The sequence below is a fragment of the Plodia interpunctella genome, chromosome 20 (assembly GCF_027563975.2).
Source record: "Plodia interpunctella isolate USDA-ARS_2022_Savannah chromosome 20, ilPloInte3.2, whole genome shotgun sequence".
Taxonomy (NCBI): domain Eukaryota; kingdom Metazoa; phylum Arthropoda; class Insecta; order Lepidoptera; family Pyralidae; genus Plodia; species Plodia interpunctella.
This window is the reverse complement of record NC_071313.1, coordinates 5,811,532-5,817,552: the sequence shown is the minus strand read 5'-3', so window position 1 is coordinate 5,817,552 and position 6,021 is coordinate 5,811,532.

The window sequence follows — 6,021 nt, the reverse complement described above, 5'->3', positions numbered from 1 at the left end:
GCCAAAATATATATTTTTTAATTCTATAGGCGTGAATCTTTTGAGCTATTAAAAAAATAATAATTACAAGACAAGTCAACATCAAGTTTATGTTGTTAGCACTTTATTTGTTAGTCTGTGTATATTTCTCATATATTTCTGCACATAATTTATAGAATAGACTAGTGGCCAGTCCCGGCTTCGCTCGGATAAAAACATAACACATTACACACCATCCTCAGGAACCGCACTATCTGTTGGTAAAACCGCATGAAAATCCGTGCAATAGTTTTTAATTTTATCGCGAACCGACGCAGCAGACTGTGTTTTACTATTTATTTTATATATGTAAGGATTTGGAGGATAATAACGTAGGTATCCGTTGTTAAAAGTATTTAAATTTTAATACTATTATATTAACTAAATACGTTTTGAAAATAGCTACAATTGTGTGCCGTGTATGCAAACATTTTCCGTATTTTCAAAAGTGTTTTAAAATCGAAACTTGCGCGTAGCCTGCCTGATTATTTTCCCTACATAATCACATAATAATGCATAATAAATGTAAGATTGACAAACAATCGCCGTGACCGACAGCTTAGCCCATATTTGGCGCGCATCCGCCTAATTTTACATGCAAAGTAAGTCTCCATTGCAAGTACGTCACAATACAAGGTATTTTTATTATTCACATTTATGAACGGGGAATACAACAACAACTAAAAGAAACGAACAGTGGAACAAGAACGTAAAATGTCGACTTTTCATACATAAAAGTTATATCATCACTAAATAAGTATTAATAAACAAAGACCCCTCTTTTCTTTGGCCCTCAATGTCTGTCTGTTTCTAATGAAGTTTCTAAGCTTTCTCCTTTGAAACCACGCAACGGATTTTGATGCTATTTTTCACAATTATTTAGACAATTTATTCCCAATTTATACATTATATCAATGACCGCGAGCGAGCTAGTAAGGTATATAAGATAAAGGTTTTGATGTATATATTTTTTATTTATTTTCTTTTACGTATAAGTATATTTTATTGTTGCCTCTCTGAGTAGGCTAGTTGACAATTTTTGTTTATCGGTTGTTTGTTTTTTATTTTATTACCTGATTTTTTCACAAGCCACCATACCTCCTCGATGGTGCCAGCTGAAAATCAACTCTGTGGTTACCGCCGGGCACTACCGTGCCCCCAGATTTTTTGTCGAATAAACACATTTTAATTCTTTCTTAAAGTAATAAATTAAAAAAAAAATCAGCAGTTATTGTAAATATCACTGTATGAGAAGGAATATAGAATAACTATCATTCTTCCACCGGAAATTACACAGCCTACGGTGTTAGACACCATATATCATTAAGGCCATACGGTACTTAACCATTCATTTAACCAAAAACTCAAAACATGCCGGCGCCCCACTTACAAAATTCGGAATGTGCTGTGGGCCCACTTCACAATCTGTCCACACCTTGAGCTAAAGGTGTGCCCGCATCAGAGCATAATCCTTCAAATATGAGTGTCGGCATGGCTTTACCTAATAAATTATTTGATTTAGCCCAAAACGAATGGAGCCAGATGCGAAGTGTGCAGGTTAACGGAAAGAAACGGTTACACACAAGAGATGTCCATTTATTAGTTTCCAGGGGGCCGATTCTCACTCAATCGTAGTTCATTTCATAATTTTTTCCTAATCTTTTTCCACTGTTCAACAAAGTTTCTTCATTCACAGAAAATTAGGTACAATCGAAAAAGTACACCCTTGTGCACCGATAGATCAAACTTTTTCGAGTGGGAATCCGATTAAAATTGGAGAAAATTGATGAAATTAACCTCGATTGCACGAGAATAGGGCTACGCTTCCGTAAGAATTTTTGGATAAAAAGTACGCTGTGTGATATTCCATGTTATAATCTACACGTGTAGCAAATTTCATCAAAATCCGTCTTGTGGATATTGCGTGATTGATTAACAAATTTATTTGCACCCAATCATCAGTAACTGAGTGGTGTGAAGTTTTGATCATATTTTCCCATTTTAGTATACCCAGTGATTCTCTCAACTGACAAAACAACAGACTGCATAACTGATAGCATTAGACTATTTGTACATACACGACAGACAGACACCACACGACGTCCCTATCGCCGAATCTATCCATCAATCCCTTAAAAAGCCGAATCTATTTTTCTACAAATCAGACTTGGGGCAAAAATATTTTTTTTGTATGCAAGTATGTTTGTAACGCGATAACTTTCGAACCGTTGGTCTGATTTTGATGAAATTTAAAAGGTATGTAGGATCAATTTTTAAGTTCGTGGGGCATTAAAATCGGTTAAGTCGTTTACAAAATATTGACAATTTTGTAAAAATTTATTGTGTTCGCGAGGTTAATACGTTCGCGGCGAACAACTAGATATAAACATTTATGCTATTTGATACTTTATCAGCAAGGAGTGAAGGCAGGCCCAAAGTATTTTACGTCTGCAAAATTATAAATATCTAGTCTATCCACCATAAAGTCATGTGAACGTCCCCCAGGAAGCGCAAGTCGATAACCCACAGACAACAAAAAGAGGTAATAAAAAAATGGCATTAGTGTGCAGGTCGAGGCGGCCGGCGTGAGAATTGAGACAATGCGACACTTCCGATACTGTTTACAGGTAAAAATACTGGTACTGGCGAGCACTGAAGTGTTTTAGACAGTTTCTTCAAACGTGTAAAGCAGAAATGAAATAATGCCCTATGGCATTAGTTGTGCAACAAGGTTTAAAATTTAAACCTTGTTGCACAACTAATGAGAGATTTGAGAGAATTGAGAGACTGTCTCTCAATTTATTTATTTAAACTTTAAATAAATAAATTATCCATTAGGTGCACCTAAGTATTGTTAGTTTTAAATATGTGCAATAAAATACAATCCAATATGATATTATGATTTATTGTATCGTCCACCATGTTTTCATAGAAACTTTACATAGAAACCCGAAATTCCATTCGTATTTGTTTCCCAATTAGGATATTCTACATTTGATTGAAATTCATCAACACTCAACAGCCATTTGAATGTCCCCACTGCTGGGGCACAGGACTACTTTACGGATGGATAAGGAGTATGGGCCATGACCCACCACGCGGGCCCGTTGCGGATTGGCGGGTTTTATCGACTGCAAATACAACCACCAACGGATTAACGTATCTTCCAAAGCATGGAGGAGCTCAAGATATAACATTTTCGGTCACCCATCTAATGACCGAATTCTAAAAATTATTATTGTGCTTGCGAGGTCTAAGTTCGCGGCGAAAAACTAGTTACGACCTGTTACGTTTTTATTTTTGAAAGTGAACACTTTTCTTGACGAGAGTACCGGAAGCATGCGGTGTAAGTACTCATTGTGTCCATTTCCGCCACTCTTGAACCCTCCGAGATGAATAGAAATTATAATTTGGCATAGCAACAGCAATAAATAATATAATTTATTGCAAATTTCAAGAATCCATAGTAATGTTATAAATGCGAAAGTATGTTTGTCTGTTCCACTTTCACGGCTAGACCGATTTTGATGAAATTTAGTATGCATATAATTAAAGGCTCCCGTTCAAGTTCACCGGCTTCCCGTGAAAGTTTGTGTACCGCTTTTGCGAAAGAAACTCACGTAAGCAAAGCTGCGAGCAAAAGCTAATAGCTTATACGTGAAAGATTACATATTTTTTTAAACTTGTCATATATGCTTCAAATATTATACTTGTACAATATCTGAAATTGTGTTTGTTTCCACTTGTGTGTCCACTGTTCTATGAACCAAAACTCAATCAATTTAGCCATATTTCATTACATCCACACGCGACCCTCGCCAGAGACCTATCTAAACCTGTAATTTGCTCAATCATTACTAATCATTAGCCATATTGCGTAGGCGCAGATTGCATTCACTCTAATGTCACGGTTCGTGTCTGCAAATTAATAGTAATGATTTCCGATACATAAAATTATTGTTTGCCGGATAATACTGTACGTAACACGTTGTTGTAATTTTGTTAAATTGATTTTTGAAAATAATTGAAAGCAAAATTTTTTTAGGGTAATTTAATTAGCCATAACAAAATTACATATAGTAAAAAACAAAGTCGCTTCCCGCTGTCTGTTCTTATGGACGCTTAGATTTTCAAAAGTAGCAACGCAACGATTTTGATGCGGGCTTTTTAATAGATTGTGTGATTACTGAGGAAGCTTTAGGTGTATAATTTGCTATAGTTTTACTCGAACGAAGCCGGGTCGGGCCACTAGTATATAATACAGGGTTTATGTGGTGAAACAAAGCAACGATTCAGCCGTTTGGCTGCTACGATGTCACGGACAGACACACAGATACACAGACACGTTAAACTCTTAACCTTCTGTCGTCGGGGTTTCAGAAGGCTATTTTCTATTTCCAATATATATATTTTTTTTATATATTCGGATTTAGTTTTGACATATTATATTCATAGAAAGTGAGTACAGGGGTCAATTAAATTTACTTAAATTAAAATATCGATATAATATAAAATGGCTAAACGTTTTTCCTCTTCTTTATTGCTCTGAGTAACGTACTTTTCCCCTAATTTTATAAAGAATTTCGTCTAGCTAAGTCATAGTATGAATTTATATTTAGCTATATTAACTACATACATTCAACTATATTATCTAACATAATATAATATCAGCGCACATAGACTTTGTACATAAAAAAAAGTGTTAGATAACCTAAACAACTACAAAAAGTAAAATTTTTTTGCAGACACTTTTTTTCTTATCTGATTTACATTGGTCAATTTGAACAGATTACCTCACCTATCATCACAAATATTTGCTAGGACAATTAGAGGGCGAAAAGATGACATGACTGACCATGACATTTGTGAGAAAAAAAAATGCTTAATATATTATTTGGCTGGATTTTCATTCCAATTTTGTATGGAATATGTTAAATAATAGATGTGATTATGTGTAATAAAATTATTATTAATAGCGATTATGACTCTGTGTTTCAATCACTACGTACGAAAAATAACCTTTTATTCTGATATAGATGTTGTATCCCTAATACGGAACCCTTAGTTATCGAGTCCGAATCACGTAAACTACAAAGTGAATATTTTAACTGATTTTAACATTCAAAAATAACTAAGTTCCACTATACAGCATGTAATTTAGTTAATATATTTAATTTGTGATTCCGGAGCCTCTCGGGCCGAAGACAATGCATCGTAAAGTGGATGGCGACCCTTAGCTGCGAATGTTAACGAATACATACTAAATAATAAGTTATTTTAAGTATAAGGTCTCGAAATACTCGTATCGAAGAATGACCAACTTCGTGTGACAGTGGCGCGAAATTGGCAATTCTATTAATGTAAATTCACACACAGAGACACAGTCAAAGGTACGGTAAGCCCTTCTGGCATTTTAGAAATCTACATTGCTTCTTTCGGCATTACTTCTCAGCAGTGATCGTAACGATGTGCCAGTAGTTTGTAGCTTTTTATGAAATAAGTACTAGATTCAAATTTGGACATGAAAAAGTGCTCGTGAACGTCTAATTTCTGAAATATCATTGGCAATGGTGTTGATCGATTCGATTTCATAGGTCGAAACTAAGTAGTATTCAACATACTTACCGAAATTCAACACCAATTAATGAATTCACCAATTCCAATTTACTTCATATTTTTCTCATCAGCTGGCTACGCCCTTGCTAAGTAACTAAATTCTCGTAGACGCGTCATAATAAAATCGGTGATTTACAATCACAGGAAAAACAAGGTAAGTATCTCCTTGGTAAGTATTTACGAGTTGCCGGTTAATTGCGGTTTCTGATTTTTTTTTATTTCTTTTTTTTATTGATTTCTATGTTCAATTGTCAAGAGCTGGGATCATTTTAGCGAGGACCATCCATACTAATATTCACAGTAATATAGCTGCACTAATTTAGGACTATTATTAAATAGTAATTGTCCAGATTTTGAAAATCAAATAGTTTTAATTTTGGGGAAATT